At 40.7% G+C, this 14,334-nt stretch overlaps 1 protein-coding gene across 8 annotated transcripts in view; it reads right to left on the bottom strand.

Moving 5' to 3' along the window:
• The window catches only part of sertad2b (SERTA domain containing 2b), a 62,333-nt gene that overhangs the window by 11,742 nt on the left and 36,257 nt on the right, over positions 1–14,334 (bottom strand). For 4 of the 8 annotated variants that reach the window (XM_060926146.1, XM_060926141.1, XM_060926138.1 and 1 more), the window contains exon 1: positions 4,310–4,665. The exons of the other annotated variants lie outside the window; for them this stretch is intronic. The gene's annotated coding sequence lies outside the window, so the exon portion shown is untranslated. Of the gene's footprint in view, positions 1–4,309; positions 4,666–14,334 lie in introns of those variants that run through there. 8 annotated transcript variants of the gene reach the window in all.

Genomic DNA, 14,334 nt, shown 5'->3' on the forward strand with positions numbered 1-14,334 from the left:
GGAGGGAGAATGACAGCGATAAAGAACGAGGGAGAAGGCGCACACTCTCTGGTGTCATTTTACAGTATCATTACAGGCGCATAATACATGTTCATCCTCCTCTCCGCCTGGCCTCGGTACTTACTCAGCGTGCTCTGTCACGGCACTTGACGGCACAAAGACGGGGTGTCATTTGTGTGGGCTCTCCTGATGAAGGCTCAATACTGAGCACAAGCAGGAGAGGAAGAGAGAGAGAGAGAAAGAGAGAGAACACAACTGTACAGAAACAAGCAGACCAAATGGCATGTTTACGGTATGGCATACATTTCACAGCAGTTTGGTATCATGCATGAAATACATTAGTGTACCTCATACCTATAATCCAGCTGTATAGTTAAATAAAACTGTACTACTACACTTGCCGATTATCTCATAATGCCAAAATCAGGTGCTAGACAGACAGTTAGTTTCGTGTGTTTGCAAGCATTTCAACCTTCGAACCTGTATCAGTCATCTTCTTTAAAAACACATTAATAAAACACCTTAATGCTGTAGGATCCTCTCTTTAAAGCAATAAAGCCATGGCATATGTAGCGTATGTGTGATTACAGATAATAATTTGGATATGTTTCCCTGCCTACTTACTCATAAATGGGAGTCAAAGGTTAATTTATGGGACGGTCCAGGAATTTGTGTGAAACACTAAGGGCTTGCTTTTCAACCTGATCACAGATGAAAACTACATAACCTTTGGGAGAGTGTCACAGAATCACGCAGTCCTGTGCAAAGGTCTTAGGCACATGCAAAGAAATGCTGTAGAGCAAAATAATGAAATTAAATGTTTCTGCACTAAAAATACTATAAAGAGCAGAACAAAATGAAACAAAGCCAATATCTGGTATGACAAGCCTTCTCTTTTTTCTTTCTTTCTTCTTTTTTTAAAGCAGTCTCAGGTGCAATGGGTGCAGTTTTATAAGGGAATCATCTAGTACGTTTTACTGAGCATCTTGTAAAACCGGTCACAGTTCTTCCAAAGACTTTGACTGTCACACTTGCTTCTTATTTTTGCAGCAAAAACCAGCAGCCTTCATTATGGTGTTGGTGTTGTTGTTTGGCTGAAAAATGGTCTCTTATGAAATATGCCGCTTTCTTTTCCCGACATACAAACATTTTTTGTGCTGGAAAACTAATGTTTGGAAATCTAAAATGTTTCTGTACTGACACAGTAATGTAGAAGTCACAAAATAAAAATCTATAACAAAGCTTGTACTAAAGAAATAGGGTGTCTGAGACCTTTGCAAAAAGAAAAAAAACCAGCACCGAAAAGACAAAATTAACTCTGTACAGAGAATAACCATATGAACTTTACTGTCAAGTAGATCAGAGAAAGGTGGGTTAGAGTGACTCATTTTCTAACTGACATCCTGTGATCAATGATGTGTTTTATTTAACAGATATTATTTGTTCCACAGTGATGCTGCATTATTGCTCAATACAGTATATAGGAGGAATGGACAGGACATGGTGGCCGTAGGGAGCAGGCAGGCACATGTGCAGTGAGACAGCAGCGTGCAGACTGCAGCGCAGCTTTACGTCATCAGCAACTAGAGAACTCACTGAACAGCCCCCACCATGCAGACTAGAGAAGAAATTAATGTACCATACATCACTCTGTATAAGACTACACTTGTGCATATTACGGGTGTGTGCTGTGGGATTTGCACATGCCTTGAAGAAGACTTTCTGTGAGATTTATAATGCAGTAATGCTTAAAAAACACAATCTTGTAATTGAGGCATTTCAAACGTCTTCTGAGGTATATTTTCTTTTTCACAAACGGCGCTGAATACTGCTCTAAGACAATGCATCAAAACTGAAAGTAGTTCAAAAGTGAACTGAGTTTAGATTCCATGAACTCTAGTCTTCAGCTTGGAGAGTTAAATGCTGGCAGAGAGAAGAACGCTTTAAACCGGTTTGACGAGAGGGGCCAAAGGCTTGATGTGTGTGTGGGGGTGTAAGACACGCTTACACTCTGGTTCAGGAAAAATACAATCAAACTAGCAGCAATAAAGATTACTGGCTTAAGAAAATCCAGAAAGCACACTGACTTCATTTCCAAAGGATCTTACTGTTTTGCAATAAATTTTACTGATAAGCAGTTAATGCAAAGATGTCTATACAGGTTTATGAGTTCTGATTACTAATAAGAATATCGAGCAAATTACTAAAATATTTTAAGAGGGTAACTTTAAGGAAGGCCTGTCTTGGGCAAGTAGATCCTTTATTTTTCTTTGCAAAGAAATGCCAAAGTGTTTAAAGAGAGTCTGCAGTATGATTTGATTTGAGGGCCTACACGCCGCACAAAAGAAGCACTTATACCCACACAATGGACTAACGGTACATGGATATGTTGATTTCGGGAATGCTGCATATTGCACTGGACTAACTGAATCCAGCAAGTCAAGATGTGAAAGCTGCCTACATGTTCTGCATTAACTTAAATGACCTTGCTGCATGTCAATTAGCCTTGGCAAATCATGCCTGGCCCATCCTACATTAGCATGCTTGGGTCTTACTACAGTGGTACACACACACACACACACACACACACACACACACACGCTAAACATTATTAAACACAAACAAGCTGCACATAACTACATTCTTATGCTACATGAGGGCAAAATGGCAAGGGGAGATTCACATACATCTTGATACAGTTCTGTATTGTACTACAGCACTACTGTACAGCACTGTATCATAAACAAGACAAAAAAAGTTGGACGTGAATAATGGTAGTGGATATAATCTTTTCCAACGTGAACATTCAGAAGCAGATCTAACTGGACCTTGATCTCTACTGAATTTACTGTGTGTGTGTGTGTGTGTGTGAGAGAGAGAGAGAGAGAGAGAGAGAGAGAGAGAGAGAGAGAGAGAGAGAGCGCATGTATGCATGTAAGTGTCCTTTGGACACTGCCTATGTCTTACAAGGAGACTCATTAGAGTACTGTAGACCGCAGTTGTAAATTTTGCTGATTTTCTTTCAAAGGTCTTGAGATATCCCGCTCTACGTGAACCCAAAAGGCCAAAACCATATACATGGAACACTATGGAATACTCATTTGCTTATGCTTACATAGCAAAAAAGTAATTCAACAATTCTGCAGTAAACAGACAATACGGACAAAAAAGAGAGAACAGAAGCTCAACTCTTCTCCAAACACTGTGTTTCAGCCCTAGGCCTTTTCTTGCATGCATTCTAAATTTAAGCTCCAGCTAACAGTTGAAGCAGGTCACCGGCTATTTTCTTTTCCAGTCACCTGCCAAATGGCACTCTCAGTCAAATACCACAGCTATATTCACTCAGCATTATCCTAACATGCTACCCCAGCATTGATATATCTCTTCAAGGTAGGAATTTGTCTGAAAACAAATGACACTTCATTTAAGCGCTTAGCAGTAAGTGTATGATGAAAAGGTGACCCCCGAAGCAGCATTTCTGAAGAAAAGACCACCGTTAGTAGTAACAGTCCACCTTACTGACAATATGGAAGAAATACTGTACTATTAACTTTCCGTTACTTACGGTATACTATTAAGCCAATACCAACTATATTATTGTGTATGACCTTTAGGATCGTTTAAATAATAGCCTACGTGTATAAAAATTAAATAGATGATACTGTTATAAGTTACAGAACAATACAGGTCCACTTCTCTGATATATCGCAGGTACTGTTAGTACTTTTACAGGATATACCACTGCTCACCTCAATACCGAGCAGCTGACTGGACATTGGATTAGGTTATATTTTTGTAAATTATTAAATATTAGATATTAAACGAAGGTATCAGAAAACTCCTATGCAGCATTAGGTCTACTGTTTTGCTGCCCCTGTTAGCAAGATGATATATCGTGTAGCATGAACATGTCTTCAGGTATTGTGATACAATCTTTTCTGCCATATCGCACACTCCTAGTGAGAGACATAGCCTAGTATATGTCGATATGCGAACTTCCAAAACTAGCAGAAGTCACGAACAGAAGCGTGTAGAGGCAGTTTAAAGCTCATCTCTGTGGTGGACATGATGAGGAGGCTGCTGTGAGAGGAAAAGTCGAGCTGCTGAACTTTACAGAGAGACAAGAAGGAGACGACAAGGACCAGACAACAATACCCCGAATACATTATTACTGGCTTTCTCTCAGTGGCACGCAGGCTGTGTGTAAGTTAACACTGGAATATATCAGCGTGTAAAGCAGTAAAGTCAGTGTGCCAGACGAGTTACAGTGTTTCAGTTGCGGTTTCGTGTCAGAGCTAACGTTACTCACCACGGCCAGGTCGAGTGGCGCTTTAAAATGAAGCATGGGGGAAAGAGATCGCTTAAATGTCGACAGCGCTACTTCCAAGTGGAGCCACGGGCAGCGACGAAGCTGAGGTCTGAGAGGAGATATCACACACGAGCCTGGCACACAGCGGAGAAAAGGACCGTCTGCGGTCGCTCAGCGGATCGAGTGGCGAGAGACTGCGAGGGGAAAAACATCGGCAGCCAGTTGTAGGACGGCGGAGGCACAGAGAACAGCGCTCAGCACAGTAGCTGTCGGAGAGGTGTGACGTAGAGTGAGACTGCTGTGCGGCGCTCACTGCTGGTCGGACACACACACACACACACAGCGCCTCTGAACACACACACACCGCCTCTGAACACTCCGCCCCTATCCGATACAGCACAGCCCTGCGTGGGCACCGGGCTTCCACCCAGTCCTCCCAAAGCACTCTCATACACTCTTTCTCTCAGTTTAATTCTATTTCATTCATTTCGATTCAGTTCAATTCAAAGTTCTCTCTCTCTCTCTCTCTCTCCCCTCTAACCTCCTACATTCACCCCTGGTTCCTGATCAGTCCACACCAGGTTCCAATTCTATTCTTTTCTTAATACCGTAATCAACTATATTCCCTAAATACTCTTCGCTTATTGTAATAAATGCCAGTTTACAGTTTGTCACAGATATTTTAATTAATAAATAAGACATTACAGAACTTCTCTCTCTCTCTCTCTCTCCCCTCTAACCTCCTACATTCACCCCTGGTTCCTGATCAGTCCACACCAGGTTCCAATTCTATTCTTTTCTTAATACCATAATCAACTATATTCCCTAAATACTCTTCGCTTATTGTAATAAATGCCAGTTTACAGTTTGTCACAGATATTTTAATTAATAAATAAGACATTACAGAACTTCTCTCTCTCTCTCTCTCTCTCTCTCCCCTCTAACCTCCTACATTCACCCCTGGTTCCTGATCAGTCCACACCAGGTTCCAATTCTATTCTTTTCTTAATACCATAATCAACTATATTCCCTAAATACTCTTCGCTTATTGTAATAAATGCCAGTTTACAGTTTGTCACAGATATTTTAATTAATAAATAAGACATTACAGAACTTCTCTCTCTCTCTCTCTCTCTCTCCCCTCTAACCTCCTACATTCACCCCTGGTTCCTGATCAGTCCACACCAGGTTCCAATTCTATTCTTTTCTTTTCTTAATACCGTAATCAACTCATCTCATCTCATTATCTCTAGCCGCTTTATCCTTCTACAGGGTCGCAGGCAAGCTGGAGCCTATCCCAGCTGACTACGGGCGAAAGGCGGGGTACACCCTGGACAAGTCGCCAGGTCATCACAGGGCTGACACATAGACACAGACAACCATTCACACTCACATTCACACCTACGGTCAATTTAGAGTCACCAGTTAACCTAACCTGCATGTCTTTGGACTGTGGGGGAAACCGGAGCACCCGGAGGAAACCCACACGGACACGGGGAGAACATGCAAACTCCACACAGAAAGGCCCTCGCCGGCCCCGGGGCTCGAACCCAGGACCTTCTTGCTGTGAGGCGACAGCGCTAACCACTACACCACCGTGCCGCCCCGTAATCAACTATATTCCCTAAATACTCTTCGCTTATTGTAATAAATGCCAGTTTACAGTTTGTCACAGATATTTTAATTAATAAATAAGACATTACAGAACTTCTCTCTCTCTCTCTCTCTCTCTCTCTCTCTCTCTCCTCTAACCTCCTACATTCACCCCTGGTTCCTGATCAGTCCACACCAGGTTCCAATTCTATTCTTTTCTTAATACCGTAATCAACTATATTCCCTAAATACTCTTCGCTTATTGTAATAAATGCCAGTTTACAGTTTGTCACAGATATTTTAATTAATAAATAAGACATTACAGAACTTCTCTCTCTCTCTCTCTCTCTCTCTCTCTCTCCTCTAACCTCCTACATTCACCCCTGGTTCCTGATCAGTCCACACCAGGTTCCAATTCTTTTCTTTTCTTAATACCATAATCAACTATAGTCCCTAAATACTCTTCACTTATTGTAATAAATGCCAGTTTACAGTTTGTCACAGATATTTTAATTAATAAATAAGACATTACAGAACTTCTCTCTCTCACCCCTGGTTCCTGATCAGTCCACACCAGGTTCCAATTCTATTCTTTTCTTAATACCGTAATCAACTATATTCGCTAAAAACGCTTCACCAATTGTAATAAATGCCAGTTTACAGTTTGTCACAGATATTTAAATTAATAAATAAGAAATTACAGAAAGGGGCGGCACGGTGGTGTAGTGGTTAGCGCTGTCGCCTCACAGCAAGAAGGTCCGGGTTCGAGCCCCATGGCCAGTGAGGGCCTTTCTGTGCGGAGTTTGCATGTTCTCCCCGTGTCCGCATGGGTTTCCTCCGGGTGCTCTGGTTTCCCCCACAGTCCAAAGACCAGCAGGTTAGGTTAACTGGTGACTCTAAATTGACCGTAGGTGTGAATGTGAGTGTGAATGGTTGTCTGTCAGCCCTGTGATGACCTGGCGACTTGTCCACGGTGTACCCCGCCTTTCGCCCGTAGTCAGCTGGGATAGGCTCCAGCTTGCCTGCGACCCTGTAGAACAGGATAAAGCGGCTAGAGATAATGAGATGAATGAATGAAATTACAGAACTTCTCTCTCTCTCTCTCTCTCTCCTCTAACCTACTACATTCACCCCTGGTTCCTGATCAGTCCACACCAGGTTCCAATTCTTTTCTTTTCTTAATACCATAATCAACTATATTCCCTAAATACTCTTCACTTATTGTAATAAATGCCAGTTTACAGTTTGTCACAGATATTTTAATTAATAAATAAGACATTACAGAACTTCTCTCTCTCTCTCTCTCTCTCTCTCTCTCCCCTCTAACCTACTACATTCACCCCTGGTTCCTGATCAGTCCACACCAGGTTCCAATTCTATTCTTTTCTTAATACCGTAATCAACTATATTCACTAAAAATGCTTCACCTATTGTAATAAATGCCAGTTTACAGTTTGTCACAGATATTATAATTATATTATAAAGCCTAGATCACAGGTCTCTCTATCTCTCTCTCTCCTTTCTGTAACTATGTTCTGTCTATATTTTCATCTTCAGCAACCAGTAAAAAAAATACACCAGTAGCCTTTACTGATATAAACAAGCTAAACTGCCACCACATGGCATGTATAAGCACTGCATGGGGCATGCTACAGTTCCTGATTGTCTAGTTTACCATTACATTACAGGCATTTAGCAGACACTTATCCAGAGTGACGTACAACGAGCACACACACACACACACACACACACACACACACACACACACACACACACACACACACACACACACACAGCACCTGAGGAGCAGTTGGGGGTTAGGTGCCTTGCTCAAAGGTACTTCAGCCATGGATTGTCTGTTGGTCTAGGGAATCAAACCAACAACCCTTTGAGCTCAAGGCTGCTTCTCTAACCTTTAGGGCTGCCCTGCAGTTTACCACATGAACAACTACACTGTCTTGTGTGGTATGTGGCAACAATAAAATTAGCCAGCGAAGAAGAAGATTATCATTGGAAAAGCATCCATTTTGTGAAACCCCACAAGGATTGATTGAAATGAGTAAGTTATTCATGAACAAGCAAAGAAAGTGATAAAAGTGACAAAAACCTATGATTCAGATGAACTGAGGGCATAAATCAGATATTGTTACCAATGCCACATGAAAAAAGCAGTATTTTTACTCGTTCCATTTTTTAAACTTGGGTGCAAATTAGTTCTTATAGAATAGAAAGTGTAGAGAACAAGACACGGAAAAGCATTTTCAACACAGGTCAAGTCATGTGAGAGAAGAATTTATGGCTACAGTGAAAAACAGGCTATTGGATCAAACCAGGGTGTCAAATTGAGGGGTCATTTGAGCCATCAAGTTTGTAAATTTTTTTGTGGGTTTATATCAATTAATTTGATACCAATTTGTACCTAAAATTGTGTGATATAAAGGTTGTTTTCCCTAAAAAATATAAATCCCCACACTTGTTTTCTATGTTGGAATAATCAAAGTGAGCCACATGTCATGATTAGATTCATTCATTCATTCATTCATTCATTCATCTATTTTCTGAAACTACTTTATTCGGATGAAGTTAGTAGTGGGTCTGGAACCTATCCCAGGAATGCACCCTGGATGGGACACCAGGATTCTTTCAGTTCAATATGCAGTGAAGCTCAGTAAACACGTAACTATGACCTGTGATTATAGTAGATTAATGTACACCCATCCATCCATTCATTATCGCTTATCCTGTCCTACAGGGTTGCAGGTAAGCTGGAGCCTATCCCAGCTGACTATGGGCGAAAGGAATACACCCTGGACAAGTCGTCAGGTCATCACAGGGCTAATACAGAGACAAATAACCATTCACACCTACGGTCAATTTAGAGCCACAAATCAACCTAACCTGCATGTCTTTGGACTGTGGGGGAAACCGGAGCACCTGGAGGAAACCCACGCAGACACGGGGAGAACATGCAAACTCCACACAGAAAGGCCCTCGCCGGCCGCTAGGCTTGAACCCAGACCTTCTTGCTGTGAGGCGACAGTGCTAACCACTACACCACCGTGTCGCCAGATTAATGTACACATCTAGCTAAAATAAACTACCAATTTTAATTTAATTTACTGTCAAATAGAGGGGTTTTGTGAGTTTTTTGTGAGTTGTAAGGTTGTTGTCCCTAAAAACACAGATCCCCTTCTCCTTATCTATGTTAGACCTTAAATGAGATACGCAGAACCTTTATTTTTAAATAAATTTCTGAGTGGATAGTATCTCCATCCTTGACTCTTGTATGCTGCATAAATGGGAATTGAAATATATATTTTTGAGAGTTAAAATTGACCACAAAGTTGGCATTTGAGCTGCCCTGCTGAGTCAGCCAGCCCTGAGTGTGTGACGTCACAGCGGGAACCGGTTTTAAGGCTGAGGCCTTTTACAGCTATAGACCAAAGTCATATAAATAAAAATTCATGGTGAAAGTAAGAAATACTGTTACCGACTTGCTCAACTAAGACTGATTTGACTTCACTGATTGTGGGTTGAATCTCATTAAAACAGGATAGGTGTTATAACTCATGCAACATACATGTACATGCATGCATTTTCACTGATAAAAAGTAAAAGGCTAATTAAATAATCAGATGAACTGAGACAATCACATTCTGAAGTAAATTAAATAATCTTATACCGGTAACTTCAATACACAATACAAGTTACATGTATTAATCTAAATGCAGGTAAACAATGAGTGTTGTTGTTTTTGTTGTTTTGTATCCAAATGAGAGTCGCATCTTACCCGTCTGTGTTCTTGCTTCTTGAAGGCTGATCTTATGGCCGATTGTTTTGAAACAATCTGAATATCAGTTGTTTGTTCAGTTCTCCTTTCATTCGCTTCTTCCACGTAAGGGCAAGATATTGCTGCTGAGGCAAGCATATCCACCGGAGAAATCAGACGGCTGGTCCACTCATTCTCCATTTTCTCCATACTGAGTACTCTGCCATTACTGCTCGGCTCAGGCAATTACTAAAACCTGGGACAGGACGGGATGTCACCGGTTTTAGCAACATCCGCGGGGAGGTCACTGCCCGAGCAATAATATGTCCCGTTCCATCCTGGGTTTTAGCAACAACCGTCGGCTCGCACTCCAGGAGAACTGGTGCAACTGAACTTACTTTCCTTTTCTTATAGTTTTATTTTCCTTTAATTGTTGGTACTGCACCCTCTTTCAATATGGGCTTATAGCCAATGCTCCTCAACAGATCAGAGGTCTTGTACAAATCTTCAGTAAAATGTGCAGAGCAGAGGAGAGACCACTTTGTAGGCACCCAATGTGCCCGTGAACTTCTCACAAAACACGCCCAAATCTTTGCAGTTTGAACATTCTTGGGCCAAGAATGCAACATAAATACACCTTCTGTCATGTTGCTGCACCCGCCAGCAACACATCTACGTGGCATGGTGATAAATTAGCTCAAAATGGAGGATCGGAGTTGCAGTCAGCTCTGTGTTTTAGTATAGCTGAAATGGCGATGAGACAGATAGACTTCCTGCTGTGACGTCACGAACGTCAAGGTCATTCACTCAGACTGCTACCTATATGAATCACTTTAATCATAAAAATTACTATATTAGATTTATTGTTAACACTTAAAACTATTTCTGTGCCATTCTTGAGGTCTCAAGACATTTATAAACAAAAAGTGAGGCCATGGTTCTGCATATATGCTTTAAGGAACCACTTTTCTGAGGGTTCAGTTACAGTGTGCCTTGGGGAACAAAATCTACTTGTACAGTCCGAAGTAGGTTTGCATGCCACCATGAGTTTTTGATTGCCTACTTTTTCATTTTTAACCCCCCACACCCCCCATTTGGTCTTGCCAATTCCCACCCATCAGCTAACTCTCCCCATCACATGACAAATGTACCAAGTGGATGTTTGGGTAGGGCAAACATGTTCTTTCTACGAGACATGCAGAGATTAAATTGGGCCGGAGCCCTCTGGAGCTCAGCTCCGCCTCCTTGCCTCGGCAGTACAGCCAGCAGGAGCTGAGCTCCCTCTGCTTCAGTGTTTATAATAATATAATACTTTTATTCATTTTCATCTATTCTAAAAACACCATCAATATGAGAGTTCGTCAATAATGATTTAGACAGCAAAAAAATAAGCTAAAGTGAATTACACCCATCAATTTTTAAAAAAACATTTTCATTGGAATTATCACTGACTGCACATGCGCTGCAAGAATGTGTGACATCACACAGCATCATCATACGTTTAATGTTAACATTAATGGACTTCAGCTCGAGAAATTGGCGCCACTGTTTTTTATCAGTCTGTCATACTTTATATTTTATGAGGACTTATGTCATACGAAGTTGTAACTATCTGTTAAACACGATGCCTTAGCAAAGTAGACAGAGGTAAGTCATGGTTCTTTTGTTTATTTTGTCTTTAGTTGAGAAACCTCAGGGAAAATATACTAGTGCAGCAGATGACATAAGTAACGTTAGCTAACACTGACAGACATAGGATGTTAGTCGAAAAATTCACACCTCCGTTTGCTGAAGTTCAGATCTTTTTGTCTGTAGTTCTATCATATTTTATCTTCATTTACTAAGTTGTAGCTGTTTTCTGTGTTTTTAGCTTTTAGGTAAATATCAGAAAATTGAGTTAGCTAATTTAATAAATGCCAGCTAACCTATCTTTGCGCATGGAATGTTAGCAAACCTCCCTCGTGATAGTGAGAACTGGCAGCCTGGACTTTTCCATTGGCTAGCACGCTCGATTCCCAATCCAATGTTGCTTTGGTCGGCCAGAGTTATGAGGTTGCTGTGGGGTACTAAGACTAGACTAAATAACAAAATTAAACGATTCAGACATCCCTAGTCTCCTGGACACTCTGGGAGTCTCCCCGGGAGCATGTAGACAGAGACAGGAAAGGCAGGAGAAACTTGATCTAAGTCCTATTTGGAAAGTTGTAAATTAAATTGTAATGACTGGCTATTACTGATATGTGGTTTGATGTTGTGACATGTAAGTAAGTTTAGCAAACAATTGACTTGATTGCTGTAGATTTATGGTGTGAGATATAAAGAACTATTGTTAATATGTGAATTGATGGCGTGAGATGTAAACAAGTAATGCAAATAATAGTGTAGATTGATGAGATGTAAATAACTATTGCTAATATGTGAATTGGTGGTGTATATTGTGAATAAGTTTTACAAATTACAGTGTAGATTGATGGTGAAACGTAGGCTTAATAAGTTACCAATATGTACATTGATGTGAGATATAAATAAGTAGGCCATAAGTTGATAAAATATGTATTAAACTGATGGTGCGATAAATAAAAATGTTTTGAGAGGTACTGACCACTGTGAGTGAAGAAGGGCTCCCCCTCCTTACAAAAGCCAATTTAACCACTGGAGACATGTGAAGCCAAACTCCACATCTTTTAGAACTGCTGCTCATGCTGCATCACAGGGCAGTGTAACACACTTGGAGGAAAGCACAGTCTACCCTGTTTTGCATAAATAAGCTCACAGACACCTGCAACTGGCTAGTGTTGCTCTGATTGGCAGAGGAGAGACTATAATGCTTTCTCTCCCACCCAGAGCACCACTCTGAAACCTAGCTAGCCTTCTTTTTAAAGTGCTGGAAATCTATACTAGGTCAGGATATTGCACAATATTAATGCTGTTTGACCTTCCATTATCAGTGTCTTAAAAGGGGGGCTAATGGTCCAAAACCAAAGAAAGTTTTCATTCATTTAAAATATATACAAATATATCAGCATCTACACAGCTCAGGGACAGAGAAGGACACATTTTAAAGACCTTGATTAGCACTGTTGGCTTTTCCAGTGGTAACTTAGTGGTTATGCTAGTCTGTGGAAGAATCCCAGGATGGCCAGAGAGCCATTGCTGGACCTTTGAAAGAGACCCTCATCCCTCAGCTGCTTAGCAGCATGAATGTGTTGTATCTTATCTCAGTTGTATGTCTGCCAAAAAGAATAAATGTAAATGAGCATGTGGTTGATGTGTGAGTGGATGAGTGGGTATGCCTGACCCTGGATGACTTTAGATGAGACAGTGTTGTGTGATTGACACAAATGAACAGTATAGACAGGCACAAGCAACTAAATCAGTACGGCACAATGAGGGCACAATTTTGTCATATTTACCCCTTCTCCACCAACAGGGAATGGGTTCCATTCTGGTTTGCACACCAAATTTTGAACCATTCAGAGATCAAAAATAAATTGGTTCAGAACCTGAAAAGTTGATTCCCAGCTGGAACCAAAAGATAGCTGTTTTTAGTGTGAACCATGACAACATCAGTTGACATGCCATTAGTTTGAAAAGGAAGCAGAGCGCAGCAACGGACAACGCATTGGAAAATATTACATTTTCAGAAAAAATGGAAAGAAACAAATATCTGCAATAACAGAACAAAAGCTTGCAGGTAATCAATGCGCTCCATCATCTTGCTATTACTGTTTACTTCCGCTGTGTATTGTGCAACACCCTTCATTCATGATGCATCCCTGATTACAATGGCTTTACTCAAAATTGGTGAAAACATGAGCTGGTTTACTAGTTGGCACCAAGGTTTCAAGAATCCTGAACAGAACTGGTTCAAGATCCCTTTCCCTATTGGTCACAAAGTAGCTTATGTGGCTATGTGGCTGTCAAGTCACCAGAATTAAGATACTAAGCTATGTATACCTTAAAGTTAGAGGAACAAATCCTGCACCAATTGCATTATCAGAGGGATCTGTGGCCTAACTTAAAAAAAAAATTATATGAAAACAGTGATGCTCATGAGGAAAAAAAACCTTTTGGGTAATTCAATCTCTCATTAATTTTATCCACTACTACTTATGGGGAAAAATATACATTACAGTCATGGGAAAAAGAAAGTACACTATCCTTCAATTCTATGGTTTTATTTATCAGGGCCTAATTGTGTGGTCCTCATCAACTTCTAGAAACAAATAACCTCAGGCGATAAAACACACACGCCACAAAACATATTTCAAAACATATTTCAAACATATGTAGTCATTTTTTCCAAAGAAGTAAACCAACATTCAGAAACCGGGTAGGAAAAAATAAGTACACCCTTCCTACTTCAACAGTCTTTAAAAGAATAATTAGTAGCCAGGTGTTACTAATGAGATGTGCAAGATTAATCATCAAGAAGTGTGACTTTCTCTTTAAAACCAGCACTTCTGGCAGATTGGTGCTCTGGAGCACTGAGGTGTGTGTCTACATCATGCGAAGAAGAAAGGACATCAGCCAAAGCCTTAGAGAAGCAACTGTTGCTGCTCATCAATCTGGGAAGGGTTATAAGGCCATCTCCAAACAACTTGAAATGTAACATTCTACAGTGAGAAAGACTTTTTTAACAAATGCAGCCTTCAAGACAGTT

The sequence above is a fragment of the Neoarius graeffei genome, chromosome 7 (genome assembly GCF_027579695.1).
Source record: "Neoarius graeffei isolate fNeoGra1 chromosome 7, fNeoGra1.pri, whole genome shotgun sequence".
Classification (NCBI taxonomy): Eukaryota; Metazoa; Chordata; class Actinopteri; order Siluriformes; family Ariidae; genus Neoarius; species Neoarius graeffei.